Source organism: Antechinus flavipes, chromosome 2, assembly GCF_016432865.1.
Source record: "Antechinus flavipes isolate AdamAnt ecotype Samford, QLD, Australia chromosome 2, AdamAnt_v2, whole genome shotgun sequence".
Classification (NCBI taxonomy): Eukaryota; Metazoa; Chordata; class Mammalia; order Dasyuromorphia; family Dasyuridae; genus Antechinus; species Antechinus flavipes.
This window is the reverse complement of record NC_067399.1, coordinates 532,145,831-532,163,507: the sequence shown is the minus strand read 5'-3', so window position 1 is coordinate 532,163,507 and position 17,677 is coordinate 532,145,831. Positions and strand designations below refer to the sequence as shown.

Genomic DNA, 17,677 nt, shown 5'->3' with positions numbered 1-17,677 from the left:
ATCTTAGAAAGACTTCAACATTTTCCTTATACATATAAGTGATATGTAAAATAAAAAAAACAAAATGTTCTTAGGCTGAAAGAGTTCTCCAATAACTAAATTAGCATTAATAATTTATGGTACTAATTTTCAGATGAAGAAATTGAAACTATTTCTAGTCATATGAAAAGGTGTTCCAAATCATTGTTGATCAGAGAATTGCAAATTACGACAACTCTGAGATACCACTACACACCTGTGAAATTGGCTAAGGTGACAGGAAAAGATAATGACGAATTTTGGAGGGGATGTGGGAAAACTGAAACACTGCTGAATTGTTGGTGGAACTGTGAACAGATCCAACCATTCTGGAGAGCAATTTGGAACCATACTCAAAAAGTTGTCAAATTGTGCATACCCTTTGATTCAGTAGTGTTGCTACTCGGATTATATCCCAAAGAGATTTTAAAGGGAAAGGGACCCACATGTGCAAAAATGTTTGTGGCAGCCCTCTTTGTAGTGGCTAGAAATTGGAAATTGATGAGATGCCCATCAATTGGAGAATGACTGAGTAAACTGTGGTATATGAATGTTATGGAATATGATTTTTCTATAAGAAATGACCAGCAGGATGAATACAGAGAGGTTTGGAGAGATTTACATGAATTGATGCTAAGTGAAAAGAGCAGAACCAGGAGATCATTATATACTTCAACAACAATACAATATGATGATCAATTCTGATGGATGTGGCTCTCTTCAACAACGAGAGGATCCAAATCAGTTCCAATTGATCTGTAATGAACAGAACCAGCTACACCCAGAGAAAGAACACTGGGAAATGAGTATAGACCACAACATTACATTTTCACTCTTTCTTTTATTGTTTGCTTGCATTTTTGTTTTTTTCTTCTCAAGTTATTTTTATCTTCTTTCAAAATCCGATATTTCTTGTGCAACAAAATAACTGTATAAATATGTATACATATATTGTATTTAACATATACTTTAACATATTTAACACATATGGTACTACCTGCCATCTAAGGGAAGGGTTAGAGGGAAGGAGGGGAAAAGTTAAAACAGAAATTTTTGCAGGGGTCAATGTTGAAAAATTACCCATGCATATGTTTTGTATATAAAAAGCTATAATAAAAAATTAATAATAATAATTTATGGTACTTGTAGAACATGAAAGCAAACTAGTAGAAAAATATCAGCGTGAACAATTTAACATGAAATTGTTTATTCACTGTTATTCTTTGTTGGAGAAGATAGACACACATTCTTACACTGTTGGTGAAGCTGTAAATTGATCCAATTATTCCAGGGAAAAAAGGGGATACATAGAAAACACTTATAGAGATATACAAATACAAAATAATCTTAGGAATGAAAGAGCAATTCAATTGGGGGTGGAGATCAGAAAAGCATTACCACAAGAAGTATTTAAGGTAAGCAATGGAGAAAAATAGACATTCTAAGTAACCTAAAGAAAAAGAAGTAAATCCTAGGGATATAGGACAGCCTGTACAAGACAGCCTGTGCAAAGAAATGGGGCAGCATTAGAAAACCAATGCTGAGCTTAGGGAACAAGAAGGCCAATTTATTTAAAATAAAATGTGCAATGAGTGAAAATGTGAAATATGTTTAGAAATGTATGATGGTACCAGATTGTGAAGGCCTTGAAATGACAAGTGAGAAAACGGTATTCATCTTAGAGGCAACAGGAAACATTAATGATTCTTAAGCCAAGATAATAGATAATTAGGTTAATGCTTTGTAGTTATGTGTATTATTTAGTAAAAAGAGAAAGTGGAAGTTAGTTAAAAGTTAATAGGCTGTTCTTACCTTTGGAATCAATGAAACCACTACTGAGCATATATTATTAGGAAGATCAAGGATAGAAAGGTTTCATATGTACTAAAATATTCATAGCAGTATTATTTATTTTATCTAAAAGCTGGAAACAAAGAATATACTCAATGATGAGAAATGGTTGAGCAAACTGTTATGAAAGCAGAATAAGCAGAATTTTTTCCCCTGGGGCAAAAATAGTTGAGGGGAGCAGACAAAGAAGTGTTGAAAATAAGAAGAGAGTAGGGGGCAGAGGATAATCTGATTACTGGTACTGTCATGACATGAGACAGGACAGCTTGACTTCCCACTCTAATCAACAGTCCTCCAATAAATTGAAATTCCATTCTCTTTTCCTGGGTCTTCTGTCAGTCCCAAAGGACACCAGGTTGGTGAAGAGATAAAAGGAAGATAGTCTCTGGAGCAATGCAACAAAGCTCTCTCTATGAGCAAGTTGGTACAATGCACAAAGCACAGGCTGCCCTGCCCTAATTATGGTTCTATATATGAATATAGAGGAAGCATTGAAGCATAGCAAAAAGTATATAGTAATATAAAATATATAGACTTTAAAAGTCAGAAAGACCTCAGTTCAAGTCTTCCTCTGATACCTATGGTATCTGTGACTCTGCAAAGTTACTAGAAAGCTAAGACTGTTAGTTGCTGAGAAGGAATCAACCTAAATTGATAGAATTATATCCGCATCTGGAATTGCCTATTATCAACTGAAATTACAAATTCAGTCCCTACCCCTAGTCTACATGAACATAGAGACATTTCTGGTCATAAGAAACAAAAACATAAAGAATGAAAAAAACATGGGAAGATCTATATGAACTGATGCAAAGTAAATAAGGTAATACCAAAAGAATGCTATATACAAGGACTGTGATCATGTAAATTAAGTTTTTTTTTTGTTTTTTTTTTTTTTTTGGCTGAGGCAATTGGGATTAAATGACTTGCCCTGGATTACCCAGCTAGGAAGTATTAAGTGTCTGAGACCAAATTTGAGCTCAGATCCTCCTGACTTCAGGAGGTGCTCTATCAACTATACTACCTAACTGTTCTGATCACATAAATTAAGATAAAACTAAAAGACAATAAAATTCAGGCCATCCAATGTTGGTTCCAGGTGATTAATGTTAAAATACGTTATCTACTTTCCTTTCCATTAACTTCAGAAAATCCCACTGCTGTCAAGGACAAAGACTAATATTAGATGGCTTACTTAGCTTTTTTATGGAAAAGTTAGTGGGATGTTTGATATGACAAAAAAGAAATTGTGTCCTTAAAAAAAAAAGTTTTGGGATAGCTAGATGGTGCTAGATAGGTCATCAGCCCTGAAGTAAGGAGGATCTGAGTTCAAATCAGGACTCAGACATTTAATACTTCCTAGTTGTGACCCTGGGCAAGTCATTTAACCACAATTGCCTCTGCCAAAACAAATAAACAAAAAAAAATTTAACTAACTACATATGCTAGGATATACTGCAACATATCTAACATATATAGGCCTGCTTGCCATCTAGGGGAGGGGGTGGAGGGAAGGAGGGGAAAAATTGGAACAGAAGCGAAGGCAAGGGATAATGTTGTAAAAAAATTACCCTGGCATGGATTCTGTCAATATAAAGTTATTATTAAATAAAATTAAATAAAATATTAAAAAAATTAAATACATATGTAGAGAAGTGCTTATAGAACTTTAATGTTAATCTTTCTAAAACAAAGAATAAACAGTGACAAAAGTATAAGATATTTAAAAGTAAATTACTGAGTCAGCTACAATTGAATAATAAATAATTAAAGCATATATTTTTAATTTTTTGTAAATAAGGAATAATAAGGGAACTAAATCTAAGATAGGATACCATAGGCTTCAGCAAGATTATGGCTCCATACTAGAGGATGGGAATACCTCTGCTTGACTAAGCTACCCAGAATTTTGCCCAGAATCCAGCTTCTGGATTTAGTAGCAAGATAGAGATTCATGGATGACCTTGGATGCAGCAGAAGACTTGGTCTTTTTAAGCTAAAGTCTTTAACGAATCTCAGTTTGACCAAGCCAACACCCATTCAATAATTAAGGCTAAGTAAAAACTGAGACAAAGAAGAGCCTCTTTTTCCCAGACCAAAAAAAAATCTAATTTGAGAAGGAAAGACCCTCAGGATTTCTGGCTAAAACAAAAAAAAAAAAAAAATGCTATTTACATTCATTCTGAGTCCACAGAGACCTAAACAACAACCAGTAAAGGCTTAGCCTGGGACCTATTGTTGGCTAATCAATGTCAGAAAGATGCCAGAAGGTCAGAAGTCTATATATGATGATTATCTGTGATGGACTTGACTCTTCTCAACAATGCAGTGGTTCAAGGCAATTTCAATAGACTTCAGATGGAAAATGCTAATCACATCCAGATAAAGAACTACAGAGAATGAATGTGAATCAAAGCATAGAATTTTCATCTTTTTTGTTGTTTTTCATCCTTTTGGTCTGATTTTTCTTGTATAACATGACATATGGAAATACATTTAAAAGGATTGCACAAGAACCAGGAGATCATTATACACTTCGACAACGATATTGTATGAGGACATATTTTGATGGAAGTGGATTTCTTTGATAAAGAGACCTGAGTTTCAATTGATAAATGACGGACAAAAGCAGCTACACCCAAAGAAAGAACACTGGGAAACGAATGTGAACTATCTGCATTTTTGTTTTTCTTCCCGGGTTATTTATACCTTCTGAATCCAATTCTCCCTATGCAACAAGAGTACTGTTCGGTTCTGCAAACATATATTGTATCTAGGATATACTGCAACATATCCAACATATAAAGGACTGCTTGCCATCTAGGGGAGGGGGTGGAGGGAGGGAGGGGGGAAAAAAATCGGAACAGAAACGAGTGTCAATATAAAGTAATTATTAAATAAAAAATTAAAATAAATAAATAAATAAAATAAAAATAAAAGGATTGCACATATTTCATTTATATCAGATTGTTTGCTCTCTTGGGGAGAAGAGAGGGGTAAGAGAGGAAAAAAAAACTGTGTTGCTCTGCTGATCAGTTCAATTGATTCCCCAATGGGGCAGCTCTACTCACAAAGGTGAATTATGTTCTTTGCTCTCAAAGAGGATCATGACATCAGAGCGGCAATACCATGACATGCAAGTAAGTCAGAATTAAGTGAAGGAGGGCTGTGCAAGGTCCCCAACCTCCCTTTCTCCTCCAAGACTCTCTGGTCTAATGGCATTATATAGATTAGGATCAGCAGGTTCATAAGGATCAAAATGAAGACATATTGTGGTTGGTAACAGCAAGGATAAGGTAGATATTGGTCAATTAGTCTTGTTAAAAAGTTGAAAAAATGGGTGGGCCAGACAGGGACAGTTGATATTGACTTCCTTCCAGTTAAGGATCTTTAAATAGGGGCAGCTAGGTGGTGCAGTGGATAGAGCACCAGCCCTGAAGTCAGGAGAACCTCAGTTCAAATGTGGTCTCAGACACTTAACACTTCCTAGCTGTGTGACCAAAATTGCCTCAGGGAAAAAAAGAATCTTTAAACATTTGTTGGAATGTAATTCCAATTACAATTGGAATTGTAATGAAATTCTCCTAGAGGAGGGGGCTGAATATAAATATACAAGGCAAGACCCAACAGCCAATGTTCAAGAGATTAAATAGGAAGCCCACCTTCATATAATGTGAGCAATTCAGCAGTTAATCTGCTCTCTATGATGGCAATAAAATGGTCCTTCAGAATGATACAAAGCATTAGGCTACCTAGAAACACCTTCTTGCAAACATTCTCTGTTAGATAATGGTTCTATTCTTGGTTTCAAAGTTTTAATTACTTTTTTAAAAATAGACTAATCATAATAGAATCATAAATGTAAGGCATTGTCAGCAAACTAGTATTAAAGAATTAAATGAGACATTTCTAAAGTACTTAATTGTTATGAGAGCAACCTACTAGTGGCTGCTAGGGATCTACTTCTGTCCAGCAGAATAGATCCCTTCATGTGAGAGGATGATAATGATACAAAGAGACTGAGAGGCAGTTGCATTTTCTGATTCTCCTCTTCCTTCTTGTCTAAAATTTATTTCATTCACAATCCACAATCAACATCTGAGTCAGTAAAGGCTGAGTTGCAATTCCTTCAAGTGTGTTATAATTCACAGATGTGGAGGCTTTCAGAGAATTGACCCGCCCCTTCACACTTAGGCATGGTCTTTAACACTTAATACAGAATTTATCACATTACAGGTGCTTAAGAAGTGCTTGTTCCTACTCCTCCATTTCATGAAAATATACTGATATAGGCCATAATCCAGCTAACATAATTTTAGATATTTCTAAATTAAGAAATGATGACAAGATAAACTCAAACAAAATTTTAACAGAATTTGAGTTAAAGTCTTAAAACAGCTCTCTAGTTTTTCTGTAAGGCATAGAAAAAGTCTTACTCTTTTAGTCAAATTTATTCTAAATTGAATTTGGATATTTAAAAATCAATAACATTTATCTTTTCCAACCCATACATATACCTAAAAATGAGAAATCCTGGATTAAAAGCATAACTCACCCTCACTCGTTGTGTGATCCTGGGCAAGTCACTTAATTTTGAAGGATACCCCTATACACACCCCCAAGCACACACACATCACAACTTAGTATAATAAAATATAGTTACCCAAGAAGCTCAGTGAATGAGATTCTAGTTAATTGGATTTTGTGATTCAATATTAACCATTCAGGCATAGTTGTAAATTATAATATGGCAATAACAATCTTCAGAGGGCAATAACCTAAAAGTCCATGGCTTATTTTGCTATGAAAGCTTACTTCTTCCCATTCCTAAAATGAAGTAACTGATTCAAATTTATAAGGACAACAGCCATTCCCCAAGTAATAAGGAGTCAAAGAATATAAACAGGCATTTCAAAAGAAGAAATCCAAACTACTACCAGTTATGTTGGGGTTATGTTAGTTCCAAATCATTAATAATGAAAGAAATAACTAGATTTAAGCTTCATATTGAGGTAATTGGCAAAGATGATATAAAAAAAAAGGAACAAAAAAACAACAAATATCAAAGGTACGTCACAAAAACAGGTCCATTAATGTACTATTAATAGTTATGAATTGATATCAGCATTCTAGAAAGCAATTTGCAACTATACCTTCAAAGTCACAAAACTGTATATACTTTGCCCTAGAAATACCTCTACTCACATCCCAAAGAGATGAATAAAAGAGGGAAAAGATCTATATGTAAATGTCCCCCCAAAAAAATGGGAACAGTTTTTTATAATAGTAAAGTTCTGAAAGAGGAGGCAGTACCAATTAATTAGAGAATAACTAAACAAATTATGGTATACGAATGCAATAGAATATGATTGTACATTAAGGCTAACCTAAGATTGTTTTGTTTTACTAAGTATATTGTTATAAAAGTTTTGTTTTTATTCTTTTTTCAGTCAAGGTGGAAAGAAGGAGATGTCAGGAAGGATATAGATAAAAACAAATGCTTGCTAATTGAAAAAATAAAAGTTCAAAATATTAAATTTTAGTTTTTTATTTTAAAATTACTTTAAAATTTAACTGTTTACTCTTCCTAATTCTCCTACTTGCTCAAGTATCTCAAATCACCGCTACCTTCTCAACAAGTCCTTAACTCATATTTTATTGAGAAAACATGTCATTTGCCTTGAGTTCCCACTTCTCTTACTAGTCTAAATCTCAAAATTCCTTTAAAAAAATTCTGTCCTCCTTTATTCTAATCGCTAAGAAAAGCAAAACTCATTCCTTTAGCCTTGATCCCATCTCCCACTGCCTCCAGCATATTGCTTCCACAATCACCCCTACTCCCTAATTTCTCTCTCCCTCTACTTATTCCTTCCCTACTACCCACTAAGATGCCCAGGTCTTCCCTATCCTTTAAAAAAAAATTTATTTGACCCTACAATCCATTCAAGTCATTGTGTCTCTCTCCTCCCTTCCACAATTATCTACACACTTTGCCTCTACTTCCTCTAATTTCACTCCATAACCCTTTACAAAGTGGTTTCTTTATTACTCATCTGAAACTGCCTTCTCCCAAAGTACCAATGGTTTTTGAATTCCAAACCTAAGGGCCCTTTCTCAATTCTCATTTCTCTTGATCATTTAATAGTATTTTACCCTCTCTTCATGGATATACTCTGCTTTGGATTTTTATGACACTTCTCCCCTTGGTGCTCCCCTCTTATCTACACAGCTGATTTGGGTCTTCTTTCCTGAATTAAAAACCATGTCCCAACCTTTTAACTATAAGTATGTTCTCGTGGTTCTGTCCTGAGCACTACTCTCACAACTCTTAGGAATTTAATCAGCTCCTATGTATTCAATTATCATCTCTATGAATATTTCTAGATCTATTTATCCAACTCTACTCTCTTTGCTGAGATTCAGTCCCATCTCATTATTGGATATTTTCAATTTACCATCTCATAATCATCTCAAACTGCACATAGGCAAAACAGAACTCATTATCTTTTTCAAACCCTTTCTTCTGAATTTCCTTATTTCTGTCAAGGAGACTACCATTCTTCTAGTCACATGGGTTTGCAACCTAAGATTCATCCTTCACTTTTTACAGGCCTTCATCACCCTTTTTACCTGGCCTATTAAAACAATCTCCTATTTTTCTAAGTTTTTCAAGATCTATTGTCAAAATTTTCTAACTTTGAACCCTTCTCTTCTCCAGTTTACATGTCACATAGCTAACAGGGATATTCCTAAACAATGAGTCTGATCGTGTCATCTTTGCTCAAGAAGCTAAAGTGGATCTGTCACTTGAAGGATTACATACCAATTCCTCTGTCTAGCATTTAAAGTTCTTTACCATCTGACTCCAATCTTTCTTTCTAGATTTAGTACGTGTTGTTCCCTTTCATACATTCTATCATCTAGCCAAATTAGCCTACTTGCTATTCCTCAGACTCATACAATATTCTATTCCCTAAATCCCTGCCTCAGCAAAGGCTATCCCCTCTCCCTTCCTGTATTGTATTCCCTCCTCCTCATCACCTCTGATGAAAATCCCATCCTTAGTTTCCCTCAAACCGCAATGATTTCAAGGTGAGCTATAACTACCTTGAAGCCTGTCCTGTTCCTTTCCTCAACTGAATTACTATTACCCCACCCCCCCATAATTATCTTATGTTTATTTTGTTATCTATTTAAATGAGCATATATTTCCCCAAAAAAAGTTAATCTCCCTAAAAGTACAGACTATTTGATTTTTTTGCTTTGTTTTGTTTTCAGCATAGTGCCTGGTACATAGCATGCAAAGTAATCACCCGAGAAATGGTCTGGAATGGAAGAACCTAGGTTGAAGCCCTGGCATTTACTACCTGGATCTGGAGCAAGTCACTTCATGATCTTGTAAGAAGGCAGGGCAGATGGGCTGGGAGAACAAGAAGGCAATAAACTGCCAATAAACTTCTCACCAACTCTAAGAAACTTATAGGCAGCATGGAACAGGGAGAGGCCAGGCCCAGGCCCAGGTCTTCTTCTACTAGCTGTACAGTTAGTTGATTGTAAAAGAAACTCTTTGTGGCAGTACTGCAGTTGTGCCAAGTCTGATTACCCTATCTATGCCTGTTTTACACTATATCATATATATACTAGGACAAGTTCCGGCAAAGAGATCTGCTACGAGATGCTGGAATTTTTTGGCACAGAGTAAAATAGGATGGACAATAATGCTTTTGTGTAAACAAAGGCATAACTGGCTACAGAAAAGACTAAAGTTGTAGGAAAACGCTTGCTCTCCTAAAACTGGTGCAGTAACAGATATGCCACTGGCAATACTTCCTGCAGTTTTCCCTATTTTCCCCATGACAAAGCCAAAAATCATGGGACACACAAGCTCCTTATCTGAAACATGAGTCCTCTCTGTGACCACCCCATGTGGAGAATCTTTATCCCCTTTTGAAGACCCTCTGTGACAGAGTCCATTAACTTATAAGATAACCTATTCCATTTTTGGACGTCTCTATAGAGTAATCGGAAAAAAATATTAAGTTGAAATGTTTGCCTCTCTGTAGTTTCTAACAAATGGTCTTAGTTTTGCCTACTGAAGGAAGAAAAATAAGTTTAAACCTTCTTCTTTCTAACCACACTCCAATCATCTGAAGACAATGACTTTGCTCTAAGTCTTCTCTACTCTAAACATCTCCAACTGATTTCATATGGTAATATTTCAAAATTTCTCATCCTGAACACCTTCTTCTGAATGTATTCCAGGTCACCAACATTCTTTCTAATACATAGCATCTTGAATGGAACATAGCATTCCAAATGTAGTCTGACCATACTATTATAAATGCAAGCACATTAGCTTTTTTTGTGGTGGGGAGAGGAAGGGAGGGAGTTGCTATCAGCTTTCACTATTGTTCCATACTGAGCTTACAATTCACCAAAACCCCTGGCTCAACTTTTTAAAAATTAACTGCATTTGATTTTGTCTTATATTTATGAAAAAGTTTTTTAAATAAAAAATTTTAATAAAAATCTTTTATTTTAACTTCCCATATAGATTATAAGCTGATCCATGATGCAGAAATGTCTTTATGTCTTGAATCTTCGATGATGCTTTGCTGTGCTCTATTTATAAATACATAATAAATAGCTGTTGATGTGATTTTTGAGTCTTGAAATCTATAGTTTCAAATGTTTTCTTCCTTTTCTTTGAGTGATATTTCCTTTGCCAATAGACATTGCCATTCCACCTGTAAGTTTGGCAGACTATTCCAACTGGCCCTTTAGTAGAAAAAAAAAATCTGAATATTACTTTTTAGGGTGGATTGCTTTTTTAAAAAATGCAGCAACTATATTTGGCAGGTTTTCTTTCTAACATTTGAAAAAATTCCCAAATGTTAAGGAATCTGCCAAATACAACAGCAAAAATAGAAAAACATTTTTCAAAAACTAATGTGCACATCCTAAGATATTAAGGAGCAAGCATTTTTGTACAACCTCAATCTTTTTCAATAGAGAATTATGCTTTTGTTTATTGTTGCAGAGAGTACATAAAGACAAAAGTCATAAAAATATACCCTGTGCAACAAGGTACATTTTTTATGAGTTTTGTCTTTATGTTAAACTATATCACAAAAAAATTCATCTATTAATTTAATCATCTTTAGAATGAGAGTTGGATGATATGATCTCTAAGATTCCTTCCAACACCAAAAAGCCTCAAATTTTATGACAGTGAATGTCTTTATCTGAAGTAATCACTTGGATTTGGTAAATTAATTTTATAACCATTTGGGAGAGAGCAGGAGAAGGATCATAATTAATAATTTAAAAAGAAAAAAAATGAAATCAACAACAAACAAGCTTAAGGCACTAGGAGTGTCTGAATAACATCTTCCCAGTTAAACAATTTTAAGAATCCCATAATGTGAAATCAACCCCCCACACATTCTCTCCCACATAAACATATTTTTTTAGAAGCTACACTAAGCAACAGAGCAGGCTCTCCCATTTAACTTCTCTAACTACCTTATTCAGAAAATAATCTCCCACCAAAGTATTCCTTGAAAAAACAAAGCTGACCACTACATAACAAGAACAAAAAACATTCTGAGAAACACTGAAAATTTCTATCTTGGCATTTTTTTACCAAGATCTGATTATATGGCATTATATAAAAATTTCTATTAAATAAAGAATGAACATTCTTTTTTGTAACATTTTATTTATATTTGCTTTATTTTTTATATACTCAAAGATACAAGAAATGTTCATTTAAACAATTTAGATGACAAATAAACTTATTTTTTTTAAATCAAGCACCCTCTGATTGGGGGTAGGGAAGACAGCAAAGGAAAGAGAAGGACTGCTGGCCACATACAAACAACAACTTATTTTAGTTTAGGACTGTGGAGGAAAAAGATCAGAGAGGAAAACAAATTCAACTCATTTTAGATGAAAAAACATGAAATAGACATAAAACTTTATTTAATACACATGCCAATTTAGAAGAAAATGGAAGAAAAGGAGATAAGAGAAAGATAAAAAAAGGAAATTAAGAAAAAGAGGAAAGACAAAAAAGACCAGGGAAAGGTGAGAGTCAGTCAGAGGGGGGAGAAAAAGGAAAGACACAAAGAGATCAGTAATAGACTTTAAGGTAAATGTTAACTGAAATTAAATTGTTCTTGTCATAGCCAGCTATTTTTAAAAATTCCTACAGTGGTTTTTAACTCTGATGTCAGGCAGTCTGAGTTTTTGTTTTGGGGGAATTTTTTCACTAACTATTATATATAAAGAGAACATGTTAAAAAAAAAAGGGAAAAGGAAAACATCATTCATATTACTAAACTAAAAATGTTTTTAAAAATTATTCTAAACTCAGTGCTTCATAGTAAGAACACAATTGTGTTAAAAATGGCTTATCAATACTTTGGTTCAACTTTCCTAAGCTGAAGTTTTGTTATCACTATTCTAAGGCCCCATCCTGGTGTATAAATAGTTTCTCAAAGACTTTTCGGATAGTGCTCTGGCAAGTCCATCAGTAAACAAGTGTTTACTTATTAAATACTTTACTATAAGCCAGGGACTGTTCTATCTTGCAGTAGACCCAAATAAAAAAGTAAGGCAATCCTTGACCTCAGGTTGCTTTTTGTTACTAATCTGGGAAGGCACTAGATACAGCCCAATAAGGAGTTTTATGTTTTCATCCAGAAATAAGCCTAGCTAACTTCAGAGTGTCATCAATGCTCCAATCTAGAGGACTGGTCACCAAGTAATTAATTAATTTTAGCTAACTAACTAACAAAACCCAATTACTAAGACACCTAAGGATAAATATTTAGTTCAGCACAGAATAAATTGTTCCATGGGTAGAAAGATACTGCTTCTCCTTCTCAAAATAAGGGAGATAAAACATATTTTCCAGACAGTGAGGAAAGACTCAATAGAGAATATAAGGGCAGCAGAGAAAAAGGAAATAACTGATAACAATGTTCCCAAAGTTGCAGAATAGATTATGATTAAGAGCATTTACAGAGAACTTAGTCTTAAAAAGGCTAACGGAAATCCTTTTCCTCTATATTGAGTAAGTAAGAAAAGTTGAGTGACAGTGATAATACAGAGAAATTCTGAAATGATGAAGAGCTCAAAGGAGTTGATGAAATGGTTAGGTAATGTCTCTTGCCCAGATTTCAACATGTGTCTGAGCAGACCCTCTTGTCTAAAAATGCATACATATAGAGCACACTGTACAGATGGAAAATAAGCTGGACACAGAGTTGAAAAGGAAAAGGAAGGTAGGCTAGATTTTTTTGAGTAAATTGCAAAGCATTTTTACTGACCCCAAACTCCTCATAACAGTAAAAGTCTATATATAATCTTCAATTCAAATCTTTTGCCAGTATTGATGTATTCAATGAAACCTGGAATATCTGTCAAAAACTGAAAATAAGTATCACATAACAGCGATGATGTGGTAGGCATAAGCCTATAATCAACAAAGAATTCTAAAGAATTGGAGTAAAGGATGTTCATTTTCCATTAGCTGCTCAGCTTGGTTTCAAATCTAGGAACATCAGCTTTCCTCAGGATAAACTCATCACCTAAAATGCCACCTCCATGAAGACTGACTCAGCTTTTGATACTCAACACTTTCTTAATACTCTTAGTCCCTTGTTCTCTCAAAAGGAGCAATAAATTCCTCCCAAATCCTCTTTTTAGAGGGCTCAGAATTTCCAGTCAACTCTTCATTTCCTACCAGCTGCTCTGCTTGGTTTTCATTCCATGAAAATGTTGTCCCAACTGCATCTCTCCCCCTTTTCAGTTTTCTTTTGTGTATTGTCTTCCCCCATAAGTTGTAAGTTCCTTAGAATTGTCTTTTTCTTATTTGTATTTCCAAACTTAGCAAAATACCTGTCACAGCATAGGTATTTAACAAATGTTTATTGACTATGGGCTAAGGATATCATTAAGGAATCGTATGATAAAAAGAGAAGGCATCATTTGACAATAGATGGCTAAAGCCATATGCTATAGGGGAAAATAAGGAAGAACTCTAGCACCTTAGGTGAAATCCCTACATCACGCTTTATGGAAGACTTGACTGGGTTTTAATAATGCATGTTGGATGGAACTCTTGAGTTAATTAGATTACAGATACAATTGAGTTTTGGGGAGGAGCTCAACAAGATATTCTTCATCTCAGTAAAGTAAGAGGCAAGTTTATAAGTGTGAGAAAGATGGGAGGCAGATTGGAGGGAAAAGGGAGTATAAAAATGTATGGAACAATCTCTGTTACAAGTTAATAAGAGATAAATAAAAAAAAATAATAGCAACAACTGTCCAGTTGAAATTGGACAATAGCATGAATCTATAGGGGATCCAGTCTGTAATTTTTTATCTATAAAGTAATGCTCGGTAGTTTATGTTTGAGAGTTGAAAAATCAAATAGAGATAATCCAGGGCTGGCTTTTGGCGTGGAAATGCTGACAGAAGATCAAGGAAGCAAAGGAGGACTAATAGATTGGAAGAATAATAATAGAAAGAAAAGAGTTCACAAAGAAAGCTAAAAGCAATTTCAGTTCCATGAAGAAGTGGATCTTGAAGGGTCAACCAGATTTTGATCAAAAAGAAGACAGGGGAGGTTAGAGGTAAAGCAGTTCTGAGTATCAAGATGAATCTCCAAGGTGTAGCCAAAGCAATTGAAGCTCAATAGTGATGGAGACTATCGGAGTTAAAAAACTTTGAAGTCAGATGCTAGGTGGGTAATTAACATAGACACTAAGTAAGAATAATGGCAAGAGACAGGGCAGAGAAGAAAATTTGAAGTCATAAAGTTAGGTGGAAGAGTAGCATAGAAATTGATACCATCTTTTCTAGTCTTCGAGATATCTAGATTTAGACATCTAAGTGCTCTAGACTTAAAAAACAGCTTTTAGGAGGAGGAAAGAAAGTTAAAGCAAAGACTAAAAGAAAATTCATCTTTCTGGGATATTTCCTCTATTTAATCAGAGATACAACGTATATTCTCAGAAAATTGTTTTGGGCAGCTGGGTGGCTCAGTGGATGCAGTCCTGGGCTTGGAGTCAAGAAGACATGAGATAAAATTCAGCTTTACATACTTACTAGCTATGTGACTTTAGGTAAGTGATTTAACTTTGTTTGCCTTGATCCACTGGAAATGACAAACCAATTCAGTACCTTTGCCAAGAAAAGTCCATGTACAGTGCTACCTGAGGTCATGAAGAGTCTGACACACCTAAACAACAACTGAGAGTGAGTTGTTCCAAGTCACAGAGTTAAAAGGACTTGAATTTTTGTCTCTCAAACTCCAAGGTCCAGCCCCTCAGTAATTACACAACACAGACCCTCTCTTTGCAATAGTTAAATTGACAAATATTTTGTTTCCAAACTGGCACTCTTTTAGATTTATTTTTTTTTTTTATGTTTGCTCAGAGTATATTTCCAGATCATGGTAATCATACTGAATGCTTCTCCCCACATCCCAGTCACACATTTAAAAAAATGTATTTGAACTAAAATGAACATCTTTGGTAAGATGATAAGATGAGATATTAACTCATAATTTCAGAACCCTTAAATCTACACACACACTAAGATGTAAGGTAGATAAGAAAAGTATTCTTCCCAATTTACAAACAGGTAACAAAAGTTCAACAAAGTCACATAACTAAAATTAAATTTTTCTAATGCTCTTTCCACTACATAATACTGCCTTAAGACAGAAGTCATAAAAAATAAACCCTAGAATTTTGTGAATAAATGAGGAAGGATAGAACTACCTGTTTTGCTAAGTTTGAGATGAGAAGTTCATTATGAGTTAATTATGTGGATATGAGTTCTGTGTTCATAGTATTATCTTGCTGAGTCTAATTCCTATGTTGCGCTCACTCTCTCTCTCTTTCTCTCTTCTCCCTCCTTTTTTCTTTCCTCTCTCTCTCTTTCCTCTCTCTCTTCCCCTCTCCCTTTTTCTCCTCTCCCCAGCCCTCTCATTTACCCTCCCATACTTTCTTCTCTTGACTTCTGATCACTGCCCAGGCAGCAGCTGATTTGTTAAAGCCTCAGCATGGCTCTAATAACAAAATATACTTCTTTTCACAGATAGTTAAATATGGACTCAAAATCTAAAACCTGGATTTTAAAAACTAAATTGTATCTGTGTACCTATTTCTTTAAGTTTTAAACTGAATCTACCTTTGTCAAACTTAGCAGTTTTAGTTTATTCATGTTAAATCATTAACATTACCATACACAGACTTAGCAGAGTGCCAAAAAAAAAAAAATTCTCATACATAATGAAGAAATGACTCACATCATTCCCAGACTCATCTACTATTGGGTTTTGATTTTACCTGTGAAAAATAACAAAGTTACTTTCAGGTCTTACACTCCAGAAACCAGAACTGGTTCCCAGTTCTGCCGATGATTTAGACAACTAGAAAGCTCACAAAAAGTGGACAATATCAAAATGACTGCTCTCACAACGATCTTTGAATTAAAAAAATAAAAAACTACTGGCATTTCTCTGTACTCCCATCCATTCCATAAAAACGAGTATTAAATGATTAACCCTTTTTGTCTCCAATCTGTTTTTTTCCAAATAATGAACTCTTCTCTCTCAATCTTTTTTTCTCTTTAGATAATGTGCTCTTTCTCAACTCCCATCCCATTAAGAACAACAAAAAATAGGATGTTTGGTAGAGCTAGAATAATAATGATTGAATTATTCATCACTTTAATGTTTTCAAAGTGCTTTTGGATCCTCAAAACAGCCCTGTGATGTAAGTTGTAGTTATTTTTACACTGGAAGGAAACTGAAAACTGAGAACCGGGACTTTAGAGATGACCTAGTGCAATTTGGCCTCCCTCATTTTGCAGGCGAGGAAACTGAGGTCTGAAAAGTGACATGAGAGATCACCTAGTCCAACCTCATTCTGCAGGTGAGGAAACTGAAATCCATCAGAAATTATGGGATTGAAGTCAAAGGGACCTTACACATTTAAATCCTTGTTTGTCTTATTCTTTAAGTGAAATGAATAGCCCAAAGTCATCAGTGAAATTAGTGTTAAGGGCCAAACCAGATTCCAGGTCTCGGCACAATGCCCGCTCTAATATAACTCAAAAGCAACACGATATGGGCTTTGTCAGCATGCACACTCCCAAGTCCCAGTGCAATGTCAGTTGTCTCAGGGTCCAACTTCAGCCCCTCTGTACATCATGCACTCTTCTTGGCAGCTGCCCTCCGCCCCTGGGTCTCGACAGGCTGTTGCCCAAGGTCGCGCTCCAGCTATACCCGACCCCTCACCCCCAGGCTCCCCCCCCCCATCTGGGAGGGAGGGGGAAACTACGAAGCCGTCGCCGTCTCAGCAGCAGCCTCCCTTCCTTCCTTCCCTCCCGCCTCCCGGGGTGGGTCCCGGCGGGAGCAGCACTCACCGGCACTGGGGGCGGGCGGGATGCGGCTACCCATTTCCTCCAGCCTCCCTGCTGGGTGGCGGCGGCGGTGGCAGCGGCCGGACCAAGGCGAACCAGGAGCGGAGCACGCGCCCCTCGCCGCCGACACCCCCCCTCCCTCTCCACCGCACCCCTCCCTCCCCTGCAGCGGGAAGCGCCGGCCAATCGGCTCGAGCCTAGCAGCCTCGGATCCACCGCGTGCCACCCCCCCCTACACCCCCCACCCCCCCGCAGCGGGTTAGCTCCTAGGCGTCTCAAGACCCGCCCCGGACCCACTGCGCGCCGGAGCCTAGCGGTTTCCGGGAGCCCGTTGCCTGGACGCGGTTGCTTGGCAGCCCCAAGT

General features: G+C 36.0%; 1 protein-coding gene across 1 annotated transcript in view; it reads right to left on the bottom strand.

Moving 5' to 3' along the window:
• Positions 1-17,462, bottom strand: part of FAM81A (family with sequence similarity 81 member A) — a 91,195-nt gene extending 73,733 nt beyond the window's left edge. The window contains exon 1 of the mRNA XM_051980747.1: positions 17,317-17,462. The gene's annotated coding sequence lies outside the window, so the exon portion shown is untranslated. The remainder of the gene's footprint in view (positions 1-17,316) is intronic.
• Between the last annotated feature and the right edge of the window lie 215 nt (positions 17,463-17,677).